The following is a 14,538-nucleotide window of genomic DNA, read 5'->3' as shown; positions in this document are numbered from 1 at the left end:
CTGGCGATGGATCTTCTTTTAGCGATAGAACCATGTGTTCACTTTGAGAATAAACCCAATGATGCTCCATGCTGATCACGTTGTTTATTCTTCAATTCCTTGTGAAAGGCGTTGTCTCGCGAAGTCGCTCTTCTTTTGCGTGGTCTTCAAATCTCAATTTTTCATCTGCGTTGTGTTGATATAAGTATTAGTTGTTCGAAATCATGGCAAACATTTATAAACATCCCCTTAAGTTACTCTTAAATACAGTCATGACAACTTACTAGAAAGTCTTAGTAAACACAACCTTTATTACACCAATTACTATCGCAACACTCCCTTAAACATTTCATAACAGCTCGATATTTTACGTACGTGCTACAAGTAAATTTTGTGACAGGTATGCGCTACTTTATTTACCTAGGGTATTGCACTTTTAACAGATATATCGCGTTCGTATCTTAAATGCACAAATCTTTATATAATTATAGTTTAGGAATTATTCTATCGACATATGACCCTGCTCACTCTTAAATACTCGCGTTGGTCTAAAAATGTGTGTAAACTTTTATGAAAAGGGCAGACTTATACATATATGCATTCATAATACCAGAACATTTATCGGTATACCTCAAAATTCAGAACTTTGCTCCTAATCGAACTACTCAAATAATTCTTATGCGACATCGCATCTTCTGTCCATAACGTAATTTGCTTCGATGGCACAGGGATAAATTATCCAACTCATGAGGACGCTAAGGTTATCAGAACCTCGGGCTCGGTATGTCCGAACGCTGATCAGTCAGCCGTGCTCATAAAATATAATTGTAACCCTTAAACAATTATATTAGAAATTTAATGCGTACATATTGTTATATTTTAACTGAGCTATACGCGTCAGATCGCATTTAATTCTTACTTAAAATTACTCAAGACCTTCAATATTACCGATATCCTACATATATTTGCAATCAACACAATGACGTATATACATATTTACATAATTTTTAATAAGTGTCTGCCCTATTCATATTCGCACTCAACATTATTTCTCTTATAAATGTGTTTACCCTCCTAATTTCTTTATTTTATTAATGCATAAAACAACATACAATTAGTCAAGTATACTTACTTTTTTGTACGTCTCTAAATTCCCATTTATGTGCAGGTTTCTATTTCATATCTCATATAAAATGACGTCAAAATCGGATACTCTCTAATTTTTATTCTATCTTATAAGTTCATTTAATATAATATCAAAATATTAAACTGCCTTCAAAAATCCTTAATTATAAAAATGTATACGCCTCATATATCCGTATTCCTATAATGTCAAATTAATTAAACATTCTTCAAATATTCTCATTTCCTCATACGTTCTAATTTCATGAAAACTTGCAAAAATATCAACAATTTAAAAAAATACCATCAATTACAAATGTATTTATATTATGCAAAAAACATAAGTTCGTATACAAGTATATATTCTAACCATAGAAAAATTATATAAAATTATTTAAATATACTCAATTGCTTGTTCGCTTCTAATTTCATTACTTCTATAACTCAAAAAATTCTGTAAATTTCAAATATTTTCTTATTCATTTATTTTATTCTTAATTTCCCGATATTTTAGAAAAAACTACTGATCAATGAAAAACTGTATGATTTTGATACTTGCATAATTTCTTCGTACATGATTAATTATTTCTTTAAACACTTAACTTCGTAAAATTCTTTAAAACAATTCTTAAAAATTTCGTTGTCTTGACGCCTTTTACTTTTTATTTTTTACTTGATAAAATTTGAAATAAACCCCTGTTTGCCATAATTTATGAAAACACTGACCGTTTTTTCCATCTGCGTTTTTTTTTCTCCGTTGGCCCGTGAAAGAAGTGACACTTCAGGTTGATTCTGGTCACGGCACCATAAAATGTACTGTGTCACGTAATTATGTATCGTTCGTGGGAAACACACAGTAACAAACAAAGTTCATTTCCGTTTTCATCGTGATTTATTTCTGTTGAATATATTCTAACACAACGCTTACTATTGTTCGTGAAATACAATTTTACAGCGCGGCGGCCAACATGGCCACCACGTCAAGAAGACGTGACAACTCTCCAAGTTCTTTTTCCAAATCTAACAGCAGAAATCTCCTTCTTACAACAACCACACAGTATTTTATTCATGGGTACATAAACATAAAATTGAGATATTTCCTATCCCATTCTTGATTGGTTGACTGTACTTTTCCCTTGATTTACTAAACCCACCCCTTCGAATAACCCTTGTTGATTGGAAGGATCGCTCATGCATCTACCATATGTTACAGTTTGTGATGACCATGTGCAGATAATTTCATTAAGCATACTCGATCATATAACCAGATGTTCTCTATGGACAAACCACATTAGTAATATGACACCTAACACTTCTATAATCAATTATGTAAACCCCGATACGCATTCAATCCGAACTTGTATCTGTTATGTACCTTGGGAAATTGGAATTACACTTATATAATCAATTATTTTAATTTCTTTATATACCATATCTGAAATGGGACTCGTTATGTATTGGTTTGAAGTAATACGAGCCAAATTGTTAATCAAGGACTAATACAAATCAACACGTGTTACCGATAAATGAACTACATTTGAGAAATGAAACCATACTTCCATAATCAATTTTTCAAATATCATTACATGTCCCATCGGAACTGACATCTGTTATGTTAATTCCTAAATACCCGCAACATACAGCAACGTTACATACTCAAACATATTATTAAAATATTTCCCTATTATTAAACTTATCTGTACTTAAATTTCTATCATAAGAATAAACAATAAGCATATACCGTTATGTTACAGTTGCTTAATGCTACAAATTTGTAGCGTTAACTCATATAATTGTATATTTCTGATGGTCAAATATTCACAGCGGGAACGTTTTAGTCGGTTTTTATGTATTTAAGTTCATTTTACTATGCATGCTACTAAGAATTTGTTTGCATACCGTGTATATTTTCTTATCTTCTTATATTTCCTTATATTAAATCAGATGATGTTACGGTTGGGGAAATTGCACAATAACGAATGATTGAACGGAACCTGTATGCCTATAACTCGAAATAAGTGCGTTGATAAATCATCATTATGTATGTGGTTTTTAGCGTAATTCGTTAAACTTTTTTTATTTGTCATTCACTTCTGACACTCAAAAGGATAAAACAGGTTATGTTCTGCGATTAGCATATAACACATTGAACACAAATCACAAATCACTGTTATTGTAGTATTTTTTAAATATATAACACGAATTATATTAATCAGCGTCGCATGCGTCAAAGTCAGAATTGTGGGGTTATTTGTGTTACGTTAGTTTTTTTTTCAACTAAGACTCTATGTATGTATTCATCAATGCAGAACTGTTTTGATAAGTACAACTATATGTATTTAATATAAGTGTTGTAAATATATATTAACTACTGTTAATAATTTATCCTTAGTGTACATGTTTTTATTATTTATTAAGTTTCATAATTTTGTTTACTCGCAATTGTAATTATGTATATATGAATATTAATGCGGTTATTATATAACATGTACTGAAGTTTGTCTACATAGATAATCGGCTGTCTTGAAATTTTGTAAACAAAATCTGGAATATTAACACATCTTAAATTATTGATATAAACGCAAAAATATACATTAGTACTTAATACAGTTCGTTTGAAAAGACACAAAATGAAAGGTTAACATTGTTTGTTAAAATATTGCAATTGATTTGTTTGAAGAGAAATACATTAGGCAATAAAAGAGTTAATACCTTTATACTAATTGGTGTTTGACTTTTAACATACAATACAACTCATATTTATTATTTGTTATACAGGACAATCTATGAGTACGTCCCACACACAGTCAAGGCGGAGGTGCACATTTCCTAACTATTGATAATTACAAAAACATATTTGCAATAATAAAACGTAGAATTTTATTATCGGTAGTGTTCATGTTGCAAGAAAAATATTTCAGCAATTTTAATTCAAGCGAAGGGTCAGTGTTTGCATTTCTTAACACGGTATTAATCTTAAATGCGCACCTCGGGAGGAAGGTTTCAATGCGATAACTACAACGAAAATCAAGTATTATCTTGCGTTGTCGTATGCACATGTATTATCCTGTTCTGCAGAAGCAATTAGTTAATTCACTTTAAACAATGACCTTAGGATGTGGATTTTGACTGAAGTTCAGTATTATGTGTGCATAATATTCTTAAGTCGGTTACTGACCTAGGTCAAAATATAGTTGAAGTTTATCACCTTTTGAGGTGGTCTAAAAGTCCTCACCGCCTAGTAGATAAGTCTACAAAGTATTTTTAAAGCGGTTCATTAACATGAAATAATAAGTCATTGCCGCAATCGGTATTATTTATTTTAAGTCAATATGTTCTTGGAATCTTAAGGCACTCATTGAAAAATACATCACCACATAAATAAATATTTAGATCAATTGTGATTCTGTCAAGCAATGATTATCATATCAATTATTATCTCCAGAGTTTGTTTTTTCTGGCACTTATCATAATCTAACCATCTGCATTATTTTTGCCAAACAGTTGGTTTTGCGATTTGAGCACCACAATCATCAATATTTTGTGTGTGGATAAGATGTTATAAAAAATTAGGATTTATTTATAGAACCTTTAAGTTTCACTGTGCTGTACTTGTTTAGGAGATGTGTTATACCAACTGGCTACTTCTGTTTTCAGAAATAAAGGCACAGAAGGATTTTATTAATATTTTGTGGAGTTCTCACATTAATCGAGCCCAAAGCACTTCTTGCTACAAAAACATATTTTCGAGCAACAACACATATTGATAATATACTATTAGTTTATTAAGACATCAACAATAATCAACATGTATGCATGAGCACATATAGTAATTATGATTCATATAAATTAATAAATGTTACAGTTGTCTGTACCTGAATAACATGGTGTTATTAATACTTCATTATGTAAATTGATAAATTTTTTTTATATCCTCTGATTATCCATAATTAACTGGTCAAAATGAGAAATGCATTTCTAATTGAATCACATGTTATTGAAACCATCATTTTGAATAGAAATTACACATGCAGTTACAACCAGCTGCAAACAAATTTTTGTTTCTTACATGATTACTGATTCGTGTGAAGGATAGGAAACTACACACATAGTGAATGAAATATTATCAATGTGCACTTATCAACACTTGTCGTTGATTTAATCTTTCTTGAATAATACATACTTTTTAACATAAAAATCTCAATTTCCAACAAAACACTAAATTAAAAGTTACAGGAAGGTGGTAAAAATACATAAATTCAGTTACAAAGCAATGAATTGAAAAATATCTGTACATTCAAGTTAACTATAAAACATGGCATCACCTTAAAATCAGTATAAATATCACCTAAAATCCGCAAATGTTCAGTAAGATTGCCTTTAAACAAAAAATTATAATTGCCCTAAAATGAGTGATTTAACAATATACATAGAAGTATCATGAACAATTTTCAACATTTACTTTGTTGTTCTATAATTTAAATAAATATGCAATTCCAAATTATTTATGCAGGTAAACCATGTACACACAAAATTTTAGTGCCCATCTTTACTTTTTAGTATTAAATGTTATTAGTAAATTTGACCTTGATTTAGTTTTAAAGCCTCATTAATGAAGGAGCTGACTGGACAAACACTTAGCTTTTCTGTAAAACTGCAAATACATTGTATTTTATTTACTCTGCTGACTCCTGTTTGAAGCTTTAAGCATTTTTCTGCTAATTCCACTGCTGATTCCACAAATATTTTTAAGTTGTTGAGGGACACTCCAGACTTCAAAACCTGTTCACTCATTGTTTTTAGTGTTGCAATATTCCCATTAATATTGTCTACAACATATGGTCCAGTGTAATTACTTTCAAGATTTCCTTTGGCTTTTCTCGCCGCCCTCGAAGCATTGAACTTTAACACACTAGCCCCAATATGTATTTGATTAAATTTTCTTTTTTTGTTTTTGGCTTTAGACATATTGTCCAGTACAACTTTTCCTGCGGTTTCTGTTTGTTGCTTTCGCACACTGGATTGTTTTTCAATCATGTCTGGGTCGGACAATACACCTATTATGTCCTGATGAAAAAAAGACAAATGCACATCATAAAACAATCCACCAAAAAAGGAACAAGTATTGTTCATGATTTTTTTGCTTTTGCTGATTAATATTACATTTGTGTAACAAACAAAAGTCTTTTTACTCTTCTAAAGAACATTTCTAAACGAATATACTTCTTTATTTCGAATGAAACATACCAGTACTTGATTTAAGAAGGAGAAAATAGTCCATTACATGTCAATATTCAGAATTGTTTTTCTTTTAGTTTGACAAAACATAAAACATAATTTCTGTTTCCATGTTTGTTTCCAAAGTGAGTGTTTATTCATAAGTGTAGTTGATGTATTTTTAAAAAAAAGATATAACTTATTATGTAGACAGAACAAGAAATATATCGTTGTAAAAGAAAAAGCACATAAATTGAACAAACAACATAAAAGTTGACGTAATTATTAAATATTTCTAGGGAATTTCTTATTCTAAACACTTATAATTAAGGTGGTGATCAAGAAATATACTCGTTGTTTAACAAGTATGGCCCTGAATTGCTCACCTGAGTTTGAGGTATCCAAATAATAAAAACTTGACCTAGTGACCTAGTCTTTGGATACACATGACTTGGACTAGGTATTTTAAAAAATAATATTTTGTCAAGATTGGGTCATAAATGTGGCCACTATTGTAGTCACAAGATTTTGGTAAAATTTAAACAGTTGACCCGGTTTGTGGACTCACTGACCCAGATTTAAACTCGGCCTATATATTGTCAAGATTCTAACCAAGTTTCGTAACGATTTAGCCATGAAACTAGGGAGTTCACAAACCTTTTCTTTAATTTTACCTAGTGACTTAATTCTTGACAGCTGGCAACTTAGTTTCAAACTTGGTAAAAATATAATAGGGACACATTATTTAACCAAGTTTCAGGAAGATTGGACAATAAATGTGACCTGAAAGGGAAGGTTCACGAGGTAATTATGATGACGCATTACCAACGACAAACAAAAGGTGATTGAACAAGAGATGTATTCGTCAGAAACACAATGCCGCTTTGAAATAAAATTTTAATATATCATTAGGCAGGTTTAGAAATTATCTCCCTTGTATAGCTTATTACTTCCCTTGGATTGTATTTTTTTTACTTTTAAGGAAGACCGTGACCTTAAAATTTGGTTTTATTATATCCTTTAAAAAAATATTACTTCTCTTGTGAAATTGATCTGTACAGGCCAAAAGATATAAAATAGAAATTATCTCCCTTAAAAGCTTGTTATTTCCCTTGGATTTAGTTTTTTGACCTTTGACCTTGAAGGATGACCTTGACCTTTCACCCCTCAAAATGTGCAGCTTCATGAGATACACATGCATGTCAAATATCAAGTTGCTATCTTCAATATTGCAAAAGTTATGGAAAACATTAATATTTTTTTTCGGACGGACGGACAGACTGACATACTGACTGACACACTGACGGACAGTTCAAATGCTATATGCCACCCTACCGGGGGCATAAATAGCTCAACATGTGCTCGTAGTGCTGAGGTGAGCTAAAAATGTATAAAATTTAAGCATTTGTTTCGTATTTTTGGTTTTGACCAACCATGAGGGGCAGGAGGGATGAACCAATAAGAGAGTGCTATGCTGCCCCCTTCTTTTTCACTCTAGGCCTTTCCATAACAAGGATATGTTAAAGAATGTGGGACTAACACAATTAAATTGACACAGGATATGGAAAACATTAAATCTTCATCTAAACTCCTGACAGCAACATATTAAGTATGTAATCAAAGATGCTTTATTTACATACATCAAGAGCCACAGTCTGCAACTGACTCGGGTACATCGCTTCCCGTCCGTACAGAAGGAAGAATGGGCTGAATTTTGTTGACGACTATTTTTTGGTCCGAATTGAGAAAAGAACCCCATCAAGCCTTTTATCCCAATCGTTCTGTATGTTGTTGACCAATTTGCTTAAGGCCCTTTAACAAAAATCAGACAATTAGTGAGGTTTTAACCAATCAGAAGCACATAAAGTGATATTGAACACTATTCTGGTATAAATTATGCAACTTAATGATTTCAATGCAAATTTTAAAGACAATAATTACGCTCCCTACACATATTGTACAGAATTGATATTGAACCAGCTAAAGTCTTCAGGGTAGAAATCCAAATCTTCAAGGCTTCGTTAGAATTACAGCAATTGAGGAGGAACCTATCTCTCTTTATGATTAATTTTGGAAAATCTGGTGTGTAAATTTAAGGGTGAGCAAGGCCCAGTTTACACACAAAGACAAAACAGATTGGCAAATGCTTGGTTAAAATTTATAGTGAATAATAAGCAAAAACACAGTCACGTCTCAGTGATAAACAGTTTGAAATTTACCTTTTGATTGTTTGATTGGTCCTTTCATCAAGGCCGTTTGTTTGTGGGTGGCATGCAGATGTTACTTTGTGTTTAATGTCCCACGTTAAGCACAACTCTTGATTTATCTGAAAAACAAAATAAGCCAAACATATAATGATTAATAATAATGTCGTCCGTTTACCTGTAAATAAAACAGAACAAGAGCTGTCACTATTAGATGACTTATTCCCCCTATAAATTCTTGATATAAGTTATAAGCTTTTTTCGAAACCTAAACGCAGATTTCGAAACCTAAACGCGGATCGTAAGTTCAAGGTCAAGGTCACAGGGGTAAAAATTTGTGTGCTTATGGAAAGGCCTTGTCTATATACACATGCCTAACAAATATAAAGGTTATATCTCAAGGAGATAGAAGTTTTGAGCATTTTTCAAACCTGAACGCAAAGTGTGGCGGAAAGACGGACAGATAGACAGACACACAGTCCAATCACTATATGCCCCCTTTTCTTCATTATTATATAAAGAGAGTTGGTCTGACAAATCTCACGGGCTGTAATTATCAATGTATTCATAAAAAAGGCAAGTGCGCACTACCACCTTCATCATAATCATTATTGCATGCTTGGAGTTGGTCTGACAAATCTCACAGGCAGTTATAATCATGTTATCATGAGAAAGGCCAGTCACCACCACTACCACCTTTATCATCATCATTATGGCATACATAGAGTTGGTCTGACAAATCTCACGGGATGTAATTATCAATGTATTCATGAGAAAGGCAAGTGCGCACTACCACCTTCATCATAATCATTATTGCATACATAGAGTTGGTCTGACAAATCTCATAGGCACTTATAATCAAGCAATCAAGAGAAAGACAAGTCACCACCTATACCAACTTTATCATCATCATTATTGCATATAGAGAATTGATTTGACAAACCTCACAGGCAGTTATACTCGTTTTATCATGAGAAAGGCAAGTCACCATCACTACCATCTTCATCATAATCATTATTGCATGCTTGGAGTTGTTCTGACAAATCTTACAGGCAGTTATACTCATGTTATCATGAGAAAGGCCAGTCACCACCGCTACCACCTTTATCATCATCATTATTGCATACATAGAGTTGGTCTGACAAATCTCACAGGCAGTTATACTCATGTTATCATGAGAAAGGCCAGTCACCATCACTACAACCTTTATCATCATCATTATTGCATACATAGAGTTGGTCTGAAAAATCTCACGGGATGTAATTATCAATGTATTCATGAGAAAGGCAAATAACCGCGACTACCACCTTCATCATAATCATTATTGCATACAGAGAGTTAGTCTGAAAAATCTCACAGGCTCTTATAATCATGTAATCAAGAGAAAGACAAGGCACCACCTACACCACCTTTATCATCATCATTATTGCATACATAGAGTAAGTCTGACAAATCTCACAGGATGTAATTATCAATGTATTCATGAGAAAGGAAAGTAACCGCCACTACCACCTTCATCATAATCATTATTGCATACAGAGAGTTGGTCTGACATCTCACAGGATGTAATAATCATGTTATCATGAGAAAGGCAAGTCACCACCTATACCACCTTTATCATCATCATTATTGCATACAGAGAGTTTATCTGACAAACCTCACAGGCAGATATACTTGTGTTATCATGACAAAGACAAGTCACCATCACTACCACCTTCATCATCATCATTATTGCATGCTTAGAGTTGGTCTGACAAATCTCACAGGCAGTTATACTCATGTTATCATGAGAAAAGCCAGTCACCACCACTACCACCTTTATCATCATCATTATTGCATACATAGAGTTGGTCTGACAAATCTCACGGGATGTAATTATCAATGTATTCATGAGAAAGGCAAGTAACCGAAACTACCACCTTCATCATAATCTTTATTGCATACAGAGAGTTGGTCTCACAAATTTCGCAGGCACTTATAATCATGTAATCAAGAGAAAGACAAGTCACCACCTTCATGTACACCACCTTTATCATCATCATTATTGCACACATAAAATTGGTCTGACAAATCTCTCGGGTTGTAATTATCAATGTATTCATGAGAAAGGCAAGTAACTGCCACTACCACCTTTATCATAATCATTATTGCATACAGAGAGTTGGTCTGACATATCTCACGGGATGTAATAATCATGTTATCATGAGAAAGGCAAGTCACCACCTATACAAAAATGTACCAACTTAATCATCATCATTATTGCATACAGAGAGTTGATCTGACAAACCTCATGGGCAGTTATACTCATGTTATCATGAGAAAGACAAGTCACCATCACTACCTCCTCCTCATCATCATTATTGCATGCTTGGAGTTGGTCTGACAAATATCACACTGTGAGATTTTGTCAGGAAGTTATACTCGTGTTATCGTGAGAAAGACGTTAGTCACCACGAACCACCTTTATCATCATTATTATTGCATACATAGAGTTGATCTGACAAACCTTACAGGCAGTTATACTCGTGTTATGAGAAAGACAAGTCATCATTACTACCACCTTCATCATCATCAATATTTCATGCTTAGAGTTGGTCTGACAAATCTCACAGGCAGTTATACTCATGTTATCTTGAGAAAGGCCAGTCACCACCTCTACCACCTTTATCATCATCATTATTGCATACATAGAGTTGGTCTGACAAATCTCACGGGATGTAATTATCAATGTATTCATGAGAACGGCAAGTAACCGCCACTACCACCTTCATCATAATCTTTATTGCATACAGAGAGTTGGTCTCACAAATTTCACAAGCAGTTATAAACATGTAATCATTTATATGATTACAAAGACAAGTTACCACCACTTTTACTTTTATCATCATCATGATTGCATACATAGAGTTGGTCTGACAATACTTATGGGCAGTAATTGTAATGTTTTTATGAGAAAGACAAGTGAATCTGTGTAGAAATGAAGAAGCTATAGTAAAAGGGAATTTTGGGTGGGTGTGGTCTTTGTTGGCGGGGCGCCCCAGGGTTGGTAATGGGGCCAGGCATAGTTGAAATTGACCGTATTGTAATAAGAGAGGTTCAGTATCAATTTGAAGTAAATCGGTGTAGAAATGAAGAAGTAAATGTAAAATAACCTACAAAAATGAGTGAAAATCTCTGACCCGACCCCACCCCAACGCCCATAACTTTTGACCCAGAGGTCAGACCAAAAAATTCCAATTAGTGCAGGGTCGCACATATGCTCATAGCTACCATGTGCATATATGCTCGTAGCTACCATGTGTGAAAGTTTCAAGGTTCTTAACCAACAATTTGCTTGATAAAGATCTCTTTATCACAACTGTCTATAGGTGAATATCTTCACTAATGAATGATCATTTTAATAAGGCAGTGGTATGGCAAGCGAAATGCACATAAATTCCTTAATCCACAGTTTAACAGTTTACTATATAGTTAAGAGACTTTGAACCCGGGTTCAAAGTGCCGTTTGCACATGAAGTCCTTAAACCCAGGTTCAAGACTTTGAACCACGGTTCAAAGTGTATCTAAAAAAATACAAATCTGTTATCTGAGACAACCTATCAGCGGGGCTTAAACCACAATTAGAAGGTAAATACCGCGACTTCATTGGTCATCTCTTAGCTATAGGGTTAAGAGACTTTGAACTGCTGTTCAAAGTCCTAAAATGTGGTTAAGAGGCGCGGAATGCACATTAATTATATAACAGTCAATTGCATAGTTAGGAAACTTTGAACCCAAGTTCAAAGTGCTGTTTGCACATTAATTCTTTATTGGTTAATTATAGGGTTAAGAGACTTTGAACTGCGGTTTAAAGTCTTAAACTGCGGTTCAAAGTCTTAAACTGGGGTTAAGACGCGCGGAATGCACATTCATTATAACAGTTGACTATTTATTCCTTAAACCGGAGTTCAAGAGTTTGAACCGCAGTTCAAAGTGCGTCTAAAAAAGATACAAATCTCTTATCTACATAATTCAGAGACAACCAATCAGCGGAGGTTAAACCACAATTAGAAGGCAAATGTCACGGTTTCATTGGTCGTTTCTTAACTATAGAGTTAAGAGACTTTGAACCGCGGTTCAAAGTCTTGAACCCGGGTTTAAGGAATTAATGTACAATGTGTATTTAAATACTACATAACTGCGATTTATATTAATTGCTGTATTTGTTGTTTGGCGAAATAAATTACATTTTCATCTCTCCCCTTTTTACACCCTTTATATACTATGCACGAAAATCGGAATTTCACTAACTAAGTAGCTAAAACATATGCACTAATTATCTTGCGTGACGTTCATGTAGCAAAAAACAATTAGCATCTAATCAGCCTGCGTGGTAGCACACAATTTTAAGTACATGTATTAGCACGTGTTCTCATGATGCATGGCAAAGAAATCTGCACGTAGATCAATAAATAATCGATATATTTATCTGTTATAACAGCCATAAATTTCTTTTAACAAACAACTTATAAAATATCTCATCTATGACTTATCCTTATTTCCTAGAATTTTACATTTTATTTGGATTTTTTTTAATATACAGTTGCCAACTTTGCTACACATGTTGTGTAGATGAAAATAATTTGGAAAATATTCACTAATAATGCTCGATTGGTCATTGTCGGCTCAGGTACTACTTACATGTACCCCGGGTACTCTTAAGTATACTAACATGTACCCCGGGTACGGTAAATAAACGTTATCGTACCCGTTCGATATTAGACTGTATTCAAGTTGTATTCCCACCTAAAATCCGATGTCGTAAAACGCGCTACCGATTATTTTAAACAAACTTATCTTGAAAAAAACTGCGTCAACAGGCTTTTTGAGTATGAGTTTTCCATAATATAGAGGCCATTTTACAGAAAAAAGACATAAATGTGAATATAATTAAAACATTTTTAAAGCTGACAACGACTGATAAATGTGAATATAATTAATATTTTTTTTAAAGCTGACAACGACTGATTTAGCGTTAAATTTCCCGGGTACGTTTAAGTATATTAACCGTACCCGGGGTACATGTAAGTATACTTAAGAGTACCCGGGGTACATGTAAGTAGTACCCGAGTCGACAATGACCAATCGAGCACTATTAACAGTGTGTTGGTGATCATTCATGTATACGATTTATTGAATGCTTTATATCAAAATCATGACAAGTTTATTGTTAGGTGTGTTCTTAATCTTATAAAAATGATGACCGCCATTCAGTTTGAACAGATTAAGAAGAAAGATATCAACAAATCAGGGTTGCTAGGCCCACAGGAGTTTGAAATTCTGTCAATAAAACTAATAATAACTAATATTACAAAAATATACCCCTATATGGTAGTCTATATACTATAAAGGGGTATATTTTTTGTTATTTAGCCATTAGATTAGCTTTATGGATAGAATTTCAAACTCCTGTGCCAGGCTTAAGGTCGGTTACAAAAGAACTATCTGAAAATAATTATTTCGCCTGTATTTTGTTAAGACATCAGTCTTAAAAGAAATTATCTCACTTGCGACGAAATTGCTTTTGTTCAGTATAAAAAGCACATTCAGCACAAGTGTCCGCATAAGTCTAATACATTATTAAATGAGACGTTGAAGTTGAACGCACCGAAGTGTAGTAGCGACATTGTGCACCGATACATTTAGTAAATAACTGCAGTAAAATTGAAGGTAAATTGTAATCGTAGTTATACATGAAATATTATGCATAGATTGTCATGTGTCTGTTGCAATTATAATTAAATAATGGAAAGAATCGTTGCTCAATATTACCTGTATCTGACGGTTCTCACGCATATGATTTTGTTTATTTATGTTCTATTGCGCATGCGCAGTGCTCTGTGTTTTCCTTTTATCTGACCCTTTTCATGGTCTGACGAGTTTCACGTCACACCGGTATTATCGCAGAGGTTTCGATTTCCCATTTGTTGCCTTGTTTGTATTAATTTTAGTGGAGAGCTCATTAATTCAGTATGCT

At 33.4% G+C, this 14,538-nt stretch overlaps 1 long non-coding RNA gene across 1 annotated transcript; it reads right to left on the bottom strand.

Annotated features, from left to right (window-relative positions):
- Window positions 1–6,059: 6,059 nt before the first annotated feature.
- On the bottom strand, window positions 6,060–8,662 carry LOC127844096 (uncharacterized). The gene is made up of 3 exons (XR_008032562.1): window positions 8,538–8,662; window positions 7,959–8,130; window positions 6,060–6,168 (listed from the first exon to the last, which is right to left on the bottom strand). It is a non-coding gene; the product is annotated as an uncharacterized LOC127844096 (long non-coding RNA).
- Between the last annotated feature and the right edge of the window lie 5,876 nt (window positions 8,663–14,538).

The sequence above is a fragment of the Dreissena polymorpha genome, chromosome 9 (assembly GCF_020536995.1).
Source record: "Dreissena polymorpha isolate Duluth1 chromosome 9, UMN_Dpol_1.0, whole genome shotgun sequence".
NCBI lineage: Eukaryota > Metazoa > Mollusca > Bivalvia > Myida > Dreissenidae > Dreissena > Dreissena polymorpha.
Note: the sequence above shows the minus strand (reverse complement) of the source record. Positions and strands in the feature narration are given on the sequence as shown.